Below are 14,296 nucleotides of genomic sequence, written 5' to 3'. Positions count from 1 at the left end.
CTTCCAAGTTTGATGGTGTTTGCAACAGAGGGAATCTTCTGTCTCTGCACTGAAGACCTAGTGGTTTACTTGGGATTGCCAACTGACTTACACCAGCCAGGGTTTTTTTTTTTTTTTTTTTCTTGATTTGATTTCTACTTTGTTATAATTCATTTGTAATTTCTAGGGAAATTATGTTCTCCAATTTGTCAGAAGGAAGGGACACTTGGATTGCCAAATATCTACCCTCTTTGCCTCTGAAACTAATGCAATCATTTACATGGAGGAATACTTACCTGTCTATGTTGAGACAGTCTTAAAGTCTCAGAGTTTCTGTTTTAATCTTGAAACTTCCCTTTATCTCCAGTTTTATATCTAAAATCTCCAATAAGTTGAGCAAACCATGGAGATAATTAACTTCCGAGTTATATTTTTGTCCTTACTAGTGGTTAATGCTTGTGGGGTACCAATAGCATTCACGTAGTGGTAGAAGATTAAAATGTATTCAAGGCCTTTGGTGGAGAGCTCAGTTCATAGTTTGTTCTCATCAGAAAGAATTTTTAATGCAGCTTATTTTAAAATTGCTGTCCAGAACAAATGGACAAAATCTATCTTATAAGAATGTTTGGTTTAGGCTTAAACAATTTTGTATGTATTCATTCCAGATTTTAACTTTTACTAAAACCTGACTACTAAAGCTTCTTGGGAATGAGCTTCCAGTGAGAGAGAACCTCTGCCACTGCAGTGAACAAATGGTTTTTCCAAATAAACAGATGATTGTTTCACTAAAAAAACAATTTTCTGTTTTCTAACATTTGCTCATACTAATTGGAAAGTGACATCTCAGCCAGCACATTGGTAGTTGTTGCCTAGCTGGCAGTGAAAGTCTTGGGTTGAACAGTAGGACAGCAGAGTGGTTGAAGAATACCATGCCCTGAACAGACACTGTGTCTTAGAACTCCTCCAAGTTATCCCAAATCTTTAAATTTGGGTTATTTGTCTAGAGGTGGACTGCAGTTACAGGCAGATCTAGTTTCATATTCAGTTCAGCTCAGTTCAGTCGGTCAGTCGTGTCCGACTCTTTGCCACCCCATGAACCGCAGCACGCCAGGCCTCCCTGTCCATCACCAACTCCCGGACTCCACCCAAACCCATGTCCATTGAGTTGGTGATGCCATCCAACCATCTCATCCTCTGTTGTCCCCTTCTCCTTCTGCCTTCAATCTTTCCCAGCATCATGGTCTTTTCAAATGAGTCAGCTCTTCGCATCAGGTGGCCAAAATATTGGAGTTTCAGCTTCAACAACAGTCCTTCCCATGAACACCCAGGACTGATCTCCTTTAGGATGGACTGTTTGGATCTCCTTGCAGTCCAAGGGACTCTCAGGAGTCTTCTGCAACACCACAGTTCAAATGCATCAATTCTTCGGCGCTCAGCTTTCTTCACAGTCCAACTCTCACATCTATACATGACTACTGGAAAAACCATAGCCTTGACTAGACAGACCTTTGTTGACAAAGTAATGTCTCTGCTTTTGAATATGCTGTCCAGGCTGGTCATAACTTTCCTCCCAAGGAGTAGCGTCTTTTAATTTCATGGCTGCAATCGTGTCTTCCAATTTCTTGGTGTCACCTAGGCTGCAGGTGGTCACTCTGTAATCAGGTTTCCTGGGTCCTTGTAGGTCCACCCTTGCTCCTTAGCAGGGCATTAGCCAGGAAAATTTGTATCTTCCCTAGCAAGTCAAAAGGGTGAAGGAGAGGTTATAAGGGCAGGAACTCTGCTCCTCCTGTTGGCATGTTGGTGGGTTTTGTGGTTGGTGGTGAGCTTGGACTCTCTGCTATTTATATAACATATAGATAATGGTGGTGGTAATGGTAGCTACAGGGTCAGTCTGTTTAACCATTAGAAATTAGAGATAGGGACTTCCCTGGTAGTCCAGTGATTAAGAAACCACATTTCCACTGCAGGTACATGAGTTCCCTTGCCAGAGAACTAAGAACATCAATGCCATGCATGGCCAAAACATAGGATAAAAAAGAAATTAGAGATATATATATGATAATAGAATCAGTTAGGCCTATTCAGTTTTATTTAATAGAAAACCCTTCGGTTAAGGATAACTTAAATAAGGAAAGTTCTCACATAAAAAGAGAAAAGTTTAATGATAGTCCAGAGTTTAATAAGGATTCCACAGCGTCTTCAGAGTCTGAGACTCCTGTCTGTTTGCTCCATCATTTTAGCTCAGTTCTTTCATATTCAAAGTTACCTCATGACCCAAGATGGCAGCTGGAGTCCAGCAATCACATCCCAACTGGAAGTCAAAAGAAAGAAAACAGCCAGAAGGGGAAAAAAAAGGACTTTCCCAGCTGGTTCAGCTCCCTTTAAGCAGCCCTCCCAGAGGTCCCAAACAACATTTCTCTTTAATTTTCGTTGACCAGAACCTACCAACAGCTGGCTTTGAGGGAGACTAGGGAATGTAGTCTTACTCTATATAGCATGTGGCCATCCTTTGGTTAGGCAGCAAGTAGCATTCTTGCCTGGAGAATCCCCATGGACAGAGGAGCCTGGCAGGCTGCAGTCCATGGGGTCGCAAAGAGCTGGACACGACTCAGTGCCTAAGCGCAGCACAGCACAGCCTTGTGATAGGAGGGGCTTCCTTGGTGGCTCAGATGATAAAGAATCTGCCTGCAATGCAGGAGACCTGAGTTTGATCTCTGGGTCAGAAGATCTTCTGGAGACGGAATGATATTACAACCATAGATCCAATCCCACCACTTATGCCTCCTATTCCCTGGAGCTTTCCTAGCTCTGAATACTCCTCACGTAGAGTAGAGTTCAAACCACAATGGAAACCAAGTGTCCCTAAAGTGACGGTTGAGAAGTGCAGGCTTCACAATAAAAGCCTGGCTAGAGAACCAGACTGTGGCTGGGAAGACTAATGCCCTTTACTCCCTTCCTCCAGAGTTGAAAATTCACACCAACCTGATTTAGCTATTTAACTGCAGGAAAAATGACAGTTAAATGGAAAGACAAGAACAAGCACTTATTAAGGAAAATGTCCACTGGGAAGGCAAACGGTTGACTTTGACAGATCAGATTAGGAATTCCTCCTCCTGTGAGAAAGTGCTGATAAGGGAAACAGCATACATGGAGCATCCTATCTCAACATTAGCTCTCTTACTACAGGTGTTCATATTATGCTGAACGTGTATCTAGCCATACATAATTATAGATGTATAGATGAGCCTATTATTATATGCACATGGATATACTCTCTATCCTTATATGTTCTGTGTACCATATGTATCACCATGCATAATGTTATAACTCTGAGCTTTGCAATCAATGGGCCTGAAAGGATTACAGTTGTGCTTAGATACCGGGTCTGGGGCAACCAACATTTTAGCAGATTACCTTGACCCAAGAGCAGACTCTGTTTGTTCCACCATGTTCTACAGACATTACCAGTGGCAATGTACACTCTGACTCAAAAAAATGCTGGCAGGCACTGCTAAAAATTAGTTTATTTTAGACAATGTCATGGTATATACCATGAGAATATCACTTTTAAGTGTCATTTATCCATGCTGGGAAATAAATAAAAACTCAAGTTAGTTGTAGGTGCCAAGCCATACTTGATTGAAATGCAGTGCTAACCTGGGCTCTTGATCAGAGGTCAGTGGATAGAAGTAAGAACTAGTCAGGCTAACCATAATTAAGAACCAAAAGCCTCTGGACCAAAGGACTTTAATAAGATAAATGAAAAGACCAGGTAACTCAAAGAAATTATAGTGTCACTGATAATTGTGACACCATGTATAATAAAAAACAAAACCAAAAGCAGTATTTCACTACTTGGATGTTTCCAGTAGGGTTTCTGTGAAGTTCTGTGAATAATGCATCAGCATTCAAATGGTATTTTTTGCTGCACATCTTAAACAGTCTACTTCATTCATTATTTGATACATTGGCCTTTACAGATGGGCAAAACGATGAATTTTAATGATTGTTAACAGCTGAGTTTCATTCAAGAACCAAGCCTTGAGGGCTCAGTAGCTTCATATGTTATTTTTCTCAAATGTAGACTAGAGAACTGATTCAGTTCAATTCAGTTCAGTCACTCAGTCGTGTCCAACTCTTTGCGATCCCATGAATCGCAGAACGCCAGGCCTCCCCGTCCATCACCAACTCCCGGAGTTCACTCAGACTCACGTCCATTGAGTCAGTGATGCCATCCAGCCATCTCAACCTCTGTCGTCCCCTTTTCCTCCTGTCCCCAACCCCTCCCAGCATCAGAGTCTTTTCCAATGAGTCAACTCTTCTCATGAGGTGGCCAAAGTACTGGAGTTTCAGCTTTAGCATCATTCCTTCCAAAGAAATCCCAGGGCTGATCTCCTTCAGAATGGACTGGTTGGATCTCCTTGCAGTCCAACGGACTCTCAAGAGTCTTCTCCAACACCACAGTTCAAAAGCATCAATTCTTTGGTGCTCAGCTTTCTTCAGAGTCCAACTCTCACAGCCATACATGACTACCGGAAAAACCATAGCCTTGACTAGACAGACCTTAGTCGGCAAAGTAATGTCTCTGCTTTTGAATATACTATCTAGGTTGGTCATAACTTTTCTTCCAAGGAGTAAGCATCTTTTAATTTCATGGCTGCAATCACCATCTGCAGTGATTTTGGAGCCCCCCAAAATAAAGTCTGACACGGTTTCCACTGTTTCCCCATCTATTTCCCATGAAGTGATGGGACCGGATGCCATGATCTTCGTTTTCTGAATGTTGAGCTTTAGGCCAACTTTTTCACTCTCCACTTTCACTTTCATCAAGAGGCTTTTTAGTTCCTCTTCACTTTTTACCGTAAGAATGGTGTCATCTGCATATCTGAGATGACTGATATTTCTCCTGGCAATCTTGATTCCAGCTTGTGTTTCTTCCAGCCCAGCATTTCTCATGATGTACTCTGCATAGAAGTTACATAAGCAGGGTGACAATATACAGCCTTGATGTACTCCTTTTCCTAATTGGAACCAGTCTGTTGTTCCATGTCCAGTTCTAACTGTTGCTTCCTGACCTGCATACAGATTTCTCAAGAGGCAGGTCAGGTGGTCTGGTATTCCCATCTCTTTCAGAATTTTCCACAGTTTATTGTGATCCACACAGTCAAAGGCTTTGGCATAGTCAAGAAAGCAGAAATAGATATTTTTCTGGAACTCTCTTGCTTTTTCCATGATCCAGCGGATGTTGGCAATTTGATCTCTGGTTCCTCTGCCTTTTCTAAAACCAGCTTGAACATCAGGAAGTTCACAGTTCAAGTTATTGCTGAAGCCTGGCTTGGAGAATTTTGAGCATTACTTTACCAGCATGTGAGATGAGTGCAATTGTGCGGTAGTTTGAGCATTCTTTTGCATTGCCTTTCTTTGGGATTGGAATGAAAACTGACCTTTTCCAGTCCTGTGGCCACTGCTGAGTTTTCCATATTTGCTGGCATATTGAGTGCAGCACTTTCACAGCATCATCTTTCAGGATTTGAAACAGCTCAACTGGAATTCTATCACCTCCACTAGCTTTGTTTGTAGCGATGCTTTCCAAGGCCCACTTGACTGCACATTCCAGGATGTCTGGCTCTGTATTAGTGATCATACCATCATGATTATCTGGGTCATGAAGATCTTTTTTGTACAGTTCTTCTGTGTATTCTTGCCACCTCTTCTTAATATCTTTTGCTTCCGTTAAGTCCAGACCATTTCTGTCCTTTATTGAGCCCATTTTTGCATGAAATGTTCCCTTGGTATCTCTAATTTTCTTGAAGAGATCTCTAGTCTTTCCCATTCTGTTGTTTTCCTCTATTTCTTTGCATTGATCGCTGAAGAAGGCTTTCTTATCTCTTCTTGCTATTCTCTGGAACTCTGCATTCAGATGCTTACATCTTTCCTTTTCTCCTTTGCTTTTCACCTCTCTTCTTTCCACAGCTATTTGTAAGGCCTCCCCAGACAGCCATTTTGCTTTTTTGCATTTCTTTTCCATGGGGATGGTCTTGATCCCTGTCTCCTGTACAATGTCATAAACCTCATTCCATAGTTCATCAGGCACTCTATCTATCAGATCTAAGCCCTTAAATCTATTTCTCACTTCCACTGTATAATCCCTAAGGGATTTGATTTAGGTCATACCTGAATGGTCTAGCGGTTTTCCCTACTTTCTTCAATTTAAGTCTGAATTTGGTAATAAGGAGTTCATGATCTGAGCCACAGTCAGCTCCTGGTCTTGTTTTTGTTGACTGTATAGAGCTTCTCCATCTTTGGCTGACAGAGAACAAATATTTCTCCCCAAAAGTGTGCTCAGCGAGATGTTCAGAAGCCAGTTCAGGTTGGTGTGGCTGTGGGGATGAAGAGGAGGGGCTTTCAGTGACCATGGTATCAAATGACATGGCTTCTTTTGATAGTATGTGTCATCTGCAAGTGTGGACCATACGCCATAACACAGAAATATGCACACACCTATGTTTAACTTGCTTACAGGGTTTTTTCAAGTTAAACAAATGACCTAGTATGTAGAAAATACTCAGCAATTATTAATGGTTATCATCATTATATTGCTTTTGGGTATATTTTTGAAAGCTGTATTCATTTTTGACTGATGATAGAAATGACAGTTCAAACGAGCTGGTCCTAAGGAACAATCATTTATTCGTGAAAGAGTTGTGAGTACTTTTTTGACCTCTATCATATGCCAGGTGCATAGGAATGACTTAACAGGAAGATCTCTATGGAAGAGCAGCCTTGCTAAAGCCGCTGGAGCACAAGGCAGTAAGCATCATTAGATAAGTCAATGCAGAGAATTCATCCTGGTGCCAAGAACATGTGTCAATTAGGATCAGGTTCATCTACTTGAACAGAAAGCCCCAAATAACAGTGACTCAAAGCAGTTAGTTTGCCTCAATTTTGAAAAAAAAAAAAAAATTGGAATTTGACATTCCAGGGTTGATATAATGATTTCTTTATCATTAGGAATTTTTTTTCATCGTTTAAATGTGGTTTCCATCCTCAGGTTTGCCACATGGTTCAAGATAGCTGCTGGAGTTCCAGTCATCACATCCATGTTTTAATAGGCAAGAAAGGGAAAGAAATGCAAAAAGAAGGCACCCCAATCCTAGCAGTGTCAGCTACCTTTACGGAGCCTTGCTGAAGTTTCACATAACACTTTGACTTACATTTCACTGACTAGAACTTAGCTGTGTGATCTTACCTGGCTACAAAGGAGGGTGGAAAATGTAGTCTTTTACCTGGGCACATGATTTCTGGGAATAAAACAGTTCTGTGGTCATGGAAGGAGGTAGCACATGGATATTGGGAAGATACTGGTTTTTAAGAAGAATATCAGTACAAATTCTCCCCAGGAGTATGGGACTTACCATTGGAAATAAAGAGTAGCCAGGAATGTAAGGTTAGCTTTTAACATTTTTTTCTAAAATTGAAATATATAGTTGAATTACAATGTTGTGTTACTGCTGTACAGAAACGTGACTCAGTCATACAAACACACACACACACACATTCTTTTTCATGTTCTTTTTCCTTATGGCTTATCATAGGATACTAAATATACTTCTCTGTGCTATTAAGTAGGACCTTGTTGTTTATCCATTCTAGTATACCAGTTTGCATCTGCTAATCCAAACTCCCAATCCATCCCTTTCCCATATCCCTCCTCCTTGGCAATCGCAAATCTATTCTCTATGTTCCAGATTAAAAAAAAAAATTGCTTATTTTCTCAACTATGAAGATGATTTATTTTTAATATCGTTTACGGGTTAGTGTACAATGTACTGTCAGATACTGCTTTCTTCAATTATCTGGAAAAAACTGTGACCCCATGAGGGGAGAAAGCTCATGTTACAGAAGATAAGGATGAGTGCTCACTTTCTTGCCCTAAAGAGCAGTAGCAGCTGGTGAACAGCACTGGAAGGGTTAACCAGCTAGGGCTTACCCAGAACTAGAAGATGAAAACCAGTAGGCTGGGATATTACTTTTATTGTGTTGACACAGATGCATTTTTGTAAGGATTTATAAGAAACTTTTAATTTTTCAAAATACTCTGCCTCTTGCTTTTCAAATTCCATTTTACTTATGTATGTGTCGTGGACGCTGCAGCCTCACCGGGGGAGAACGACAACAAAAATACTTCTCTTTTCTTTGAGGTTTTATATTCGTGGGGGACATTTTTACTGAGTCAATAAATTGCTTACCAGTGAGGGTTCCCCAAAGGAACTGATTTTCAGAAAATTTTCTGAAGTTTGGGCAAAGTACTAATCATTTCAGGAAGAGGGAACAAACAAATTGAACCCGTTAACTTCCAAGAGAAGCAAGAGTTTTTGTGTGATAACATCACCACCACCAATAATGATTAAAAAAAAAAAAACAAGCAGCAACCGTTTATTGACTGTATGCAGAAGCCGAGCTAGGTGTCTTCCTCGAAACCGCCCCTCCCCCCATTTCCTGCGGTCTCCTTCCACCATCCCCAATTTACAGATGCCTGAGGAGACAGCGGGCGGGGGGTGAGGGGGTGGGGGTGGGGGAAGCAAAGCTGGGATCCACACCAGGCAATTTGATCCGACAGCCCACAGCAGTCTGAACCACTATGTAATATTGTCTCATAAACATCCCTAAAATCTGCTCCATCTCTTATCACCGACAAAGCCTTGGATTTGCTGGTGGAGAGAAAAATGCTTGAAATCTAACTGGGCTCCTCTAGTATCTGTTTTGACAGCCGAAATTAATTGTTCATTTTCTGAGCACTTTTTGGCAAGTCTTTCTAATGACCCGAACTGCCGTCTCCTTCCTCTGGGGCTTGGCAGGTCTCCCCGGTGCGGAGCTCGGGGGTGGGCCCGAACTCCAGCGGTCCAGCGCGCTGGCAGACTCCAGGATCTTCTGGGGAAGGACGGGGTTGTGCTCGGCTCTCTGGGGTTGCTGAGAAGGATGGTGGGCCATCGCTGCGTCTCTGATGAGACTGCAAGCCTCAGAAAGCTGATTAAACCAAATGCGATAATTGAGTTGAGCCTATCTCACATCTGTGCCGTTCCTCTTGCCAAAGTACAATGAGCCGTCTTTCTCACACCCCATCAGCGCCCTCCGGGGAACGGGAGAGGTCGGTCCTTCCCCGGCACGCTCCCTCGCGGTTGACCAGAAGAGGGAGCAGCTTCCGCTGGAAGGTGAGGCGTAGACAGATACCCGTCGGAATGGCCACCCATCTCCCCAAAGGCTAGGACTTTAAAAAAAAAAATTGTGAAAAAATGCTCCAGAGGACAGAAAACTATCAATATTTCCTGGTGGTTCTGAGCCCCTGGGTACCATTTGGGGCAACTTGATTTAGAAAGGTAAGAAGCTGTCCCTAAATGTGCGTTAATTATTTGAGAAGACCCTCCACATCCTTGATACTGTTATTGTCAAGATACCCACGTGCTGGTGTCTGAAACAGAAGGCACGAGTCTTCTGTGCAAAGTACTTATAAGATAAAAATGTAAAAGAGATTATGTGGATAAATGCCTTAGTTTCCACCCCTCTTTAATTTCTCTGGGTTTCTTTCTTGCCAATAATATAGGATGCAAGGAAATGGGGGAGGTTAATGTTTGGCTTTGGATGAGAATGTTTTCTCCGCGGATTCTTCACAGTCATGGCGAGATTCCTGGTAAAGGTGAAGACTTCAGGCTGAGTTTTAAATTAGGAGGAGAAAAGTCCATTCAAGAAGGGGAAGTGATTCCTACAGGTAAGGACGGGATGGAAGAAGAGATGTAAAAAACGGATCAGTCACCAGCGTCTGCTTGATAGCAGAAGGAATAAAGAATTAGGATCAGGCAGGCTTGTGGCAGAAGGTCAGGGGAAGAGGAGCATGAATTTGAGGATGAAAGCAGTGGGAATGACTGAGGCTTCTGTGAAGAGCAAGGAGCAGAAATGGGGGAGGCATTTAAAGCAGCCCGGTGGGGAAAAATTCAAGAAATAAAGCCAAAGATATTAGGGAGGTCAGATGTACTCATTACCCAGGGAAGGTCCCAGTTTATACCTGTTGCCAGGGGAAACTTTTAACAGCTCCTTTGTTGACTGTCCAAGAGCCCCAGTTTGGTTGGTGAATGGCAAAGTCACACTAGCCTTGGTTTATACAGGGTTTATGGTCAAGGATGGAAGCACCTACTTAGCTATGCATATGGAGAGAGAGGAATACACTCTGGAGAGACTGTCACACACACACGCACGCATACACACATACGAGAAAAACCCTACCAGGTAGTGGGGACAGTGAAAAATCACCTAACTGTTGATTCCTTGTCACAAGGGGACATAGTGTGGGCACTATGAGGGAATGGTGAGTTGCTCCCTTTGATAGCAGAATCCCCAGGGACAACTGATATTTATTAAATAAAAGAATGTTGAACAAAAAATCCACACTTGTTAGATGAATGAAATTGTGCGCAGGTGGAGGGAGCAGAGCTGGATGTGAAGAAGGGGCGAGACCAGAGCCTGATAGCGACCATTTGGAAGCCGGGTTGAATTTCCAGGAAGAAGCGTGGAGGGCTCTGTGGACTCTCGCTCTGAGTGGGTTGGCCTCAGTGGACACATGAGAAATGCAGAGGCCATGTTTTGGGGCATGAAGGAGATGTAGAGCAGGTGAAGCCTTGGGGCTGGAGAGGTGGTGAAGACCTCACATCTAACGTGTGCCAGCAACCGCGCCAGGCGTGAAACAGCGGGGAGTGGTGCACGGGGGCGGCCCTCATCACGATCCTGGTCTGGCACTTAAAGACAATGACAAACAGCAATAAATCAGAGTGATAATGTTAGAGGAGGGCAGTCAGGAAGGTGAGGAGAGAGTCCTGCAGGGGAGGGGCTCACGCTGTGGCCAACCTGGGAGAAGGAATAGGGCTTCTCCAGAGGCAGAGGCGGAGGAGGGAGGATGAGAACATTGTGGAGGGATCAGTTTTGCAGAGAGCTGCAACGGGCATGCAGAGTGTCTCTAGGACTAGACAGCAGGTGGGAGCACAGGGTGAATGGTCTTGAATTCAAAGCCAGGGCATATACATTTCATCCCGTGGCTCACCGTAAGTTGTTAAAGCAAGGGGGGTATTTCACAAATCAGTTCTGAGCGTTAGATGGAAGGACAAATTGAAGGATGGAGAGACTGGAACGAGGGAGACAGGTGAGCTGAGAAAAAGATTTTTTTATAGTGGAAGAAACAGAGGAGGGAATGGTGCTGGGGACTCTTGCAGGGTCTACTCGAAAAGTTCCAAGGGCAGTTTGGATGTGGAAGATGAGGGAGAGAGAGGACTCAAATATTTTGACTATGAGGAAATTTGGGGAGGGTGGTGAAAGGAGACAGCCCCAGAAACAGAACTTCAGAGATGTAAGAAACGAGTTTGGTGAAAGAAAGCAGAGACAGGTTGAGAGAGCTTAAGCCTGGAGGGGTTGAGATGGGGTGAGAGTGTGATGGGGGGAGGAGACAGAGAACAGGAAGGAGAAGGGTGGAGGTGGGCTCGCTGCCAAGGCAGCGAGAAAGTGGTTTTGTCTTGTTTTCTAAGATGGATGGGAAAGCCTGGGTATATTTGGTTTTGATGGGGTTATAGAAACAGAAGGAAAAAGCTGATGAAAAATGAGGGAGATTCTGTGGTCACCCACGAAAGCACACAGTTCCAGCAGCTGTTACAGTTCTGGTAAGAAGCTTAGTACCAGCAGGTATTCTAATTCTTGAAGATGATGCTGGCGAGTTAAAATCCAGGTGAAGACTGGGGAAGGAAGGCAGAAAAAGAAATGTTGCTGAAGAGGCAGAGAGCAGCCAAGGACAAAAATGGAACTGATGTGTGTTTAGTAGGGATTGACATGTCAACAGAGAAGGAGTGAGAAAGGGAGAGTGTGGAATCCTGTGGGTGCTGATGACACAGGAAAGGGTAAGAAAACCAGAAAGCAAGTTGAAGATGACAGTGGGCGTCGATTGTTTTTGTCACCTGACATCCATACCTACTTCTTGAGGTAAGAATGCCCCGGGTTTGTTTTGGAGGAACCACCCTTAGTCAACGTTTAACCCACATGATTAGAGTTTGGTTGATTGCACTGAACCCTAGCATGGCGATGGGAGACTGAGTCTAGCCCTAACAGTGTGTCCTGCCCTCTGATGGTGACTGGTACATGTGTATGATGTGGCTAAGGCAGAGTAAGGGAGGCTCCATTCTGGTGCTACTGGGGGAGAGGACACTTTGTTTAACCCTGGACTTGAACCTTGAAGAATATAAACTGGACTTGCTACAAATACATTACAGCTTTGAGGGGAGAGCCCATCAGAGACTATGGACAACATGGTGGAATGCACAGTTGGCATATGGAGAGAGAAACCAAGCCCCACGGTATCAACTGAGCCTCAAGCTTAAACAGAGCCCTAGCTCTGGATGGCCTGTGGTTTGGGTTTTCTGACTTGCAATAGAGAGTTACAATGGATAAAAGGATATAGAGGGAATGTTTTGGAAACACAAAAAGGTGACTGAAGAAAGAAGATAGTTAAATGTAGGAGTGGGAAAGAGGCACAAGGAAAGAGATTATTGGAGTTTATCAAGCAGATATGGATTGAAAGGAGAGGATGGCCTGACCAGACATTTAACATGCGGAGGGCACCCTTGGAATATAGTGTATTTCACTGATGGACATCAGCCTGGGAATAGAAGTTGCTCTGGGGCTTCAAATATATTTCTTTCATAAACACAAAGAGAACAACCTGTAGTGATGATCATCACGTTCTGGAATACTGATAGCCATTCTCTCATTCATTCATTTGCTCCATAAAAGTTCGTTAGCATCTGCAAAACACTATGCTGAGAATCAGAAGGTAGAAAAGGCATAGTCTTCTCCCTCACAGGGCTTCCCTGAGCCAGGGCAGCAGTCAGATGTCATCATAGCTCTGGGTGGTCTGCAGACTGGAGAAATGTCCCTGAGTTTGAGCTCAGAGGGAGCCAGAGGGAGGAGTCTACGTGGCCATAAGTTCATGCAGGTTGTGCGTCTATCAGATGCCTCAGATGACTGCTGGCTTTGGCACTGGCAGTCTAGGTGAACTTTGTTCTCTCTTGGAGTCCGGGTCCCACACCAGAAAAGAGGAATGTGGTTCTCTCTGTTTTCCTGTTCTGTTTCTCTTAATGAGAATGGACACTGACTTATTAACTGTGCTAACCTCTGGTTATTGTAGGATGCTATTCGTTCAGGCAATCACATGTAGATTTTGAAAGTCTTCTTGACTTTCAGCAACTGGTTGCACTAAGTACAGTTCTTTTTTTTTTTTTTTTTAAATAATGATACTATTTTGTATATCTAGGTCCAATGGCAGGCTCACTCTATTTGCTTTTCAGAACAGCGTGTCTAAGCAGCTGCAACACATATTTGATGCAATGAAAAAGCAATTTTTGTCTTGAAAAGAAACCCCAACATTTCTCCCTCTGTAAGCCTGTCCAGATGATCATAAGCCAGATAAGACCCTGAAACAAATTCTCTTTTACCATTTGTAATGAAAAAAAACTCCTTTATTCCCAGCAAAGCCTCCCCTTTTCATTAATGGAAACACAGCTCTTATCTTGATGTATGTGTAGCTGGTGCTTCTTCAGTTCTGACAACAAGAAAAGTGAGCATCAGAAAATAATGGAGCCCTGAAAAATTGCTGTACTGATACCACTGAAATTTCTCCTTCTTTCAAGCCAAATCCACCCACGTGTCATGTTTGAGAAATGAAAAGCACGAGAGACATCTGTTAAGTCGACAGTCTGCAAAAGGGTTTTTCTTTTAAATAGTCAGCGATTATTTAATCATTGGCCAGGATTGAACACTCTTCTAGGTATGGTGACAGCTAATAGAAGGGAGAAGACATCCTCTTTTTCAGAAGCTTCTAACTTAAAATGGTCAAAAACAGTTAGGAAAATAAATGGAAAAAGCTGCAGCAGTTTCAGAACCCCTGGACTCAGATGTAGTGGCTGCAGCTTCCTGGGCCATGTGCCATTTTTACAGCATGTGATAAGCAGAAAAAATGTACCATTCTCTCATTCTTCACATACTTTGAGGTGAGTGAAAAATAAAAATAAATTCTACCCTTGAGAGAAGCCTTGCCTACCCAAACTGTCCTGTGTGGCAATCAGTGGTGCCAAGGTCTGGCTGGCATTCAGTGATGCACCCCCAGCACTTACAGTGGAGCACTGATCTGTAGCTAGTTCAGAGCTCCGTGTGTTGCCATAAAGCTCAGTTAGTTGATGTGTTCTTCTTGCCATCTAGAATGATTAAAACCAAGGCCTATAAAATATAT

The sequence above is a fragment of the Capra hircus genome, chromosome 14 (assembly GCF_001704415.2).
Source record: "Capra hircus breed San Clemente chromosome 14, ASM170441v1, whole genome shotgun sequence".
Classification (NCBI taxonomy): Eukaryota; Metazoa; Chordata; class Mammalia; order Artiodactyla; family Bovidae; genus Capra; species Capra hircus.
This window is presented reverse-complemented; position numbering follows the sequence as displayed.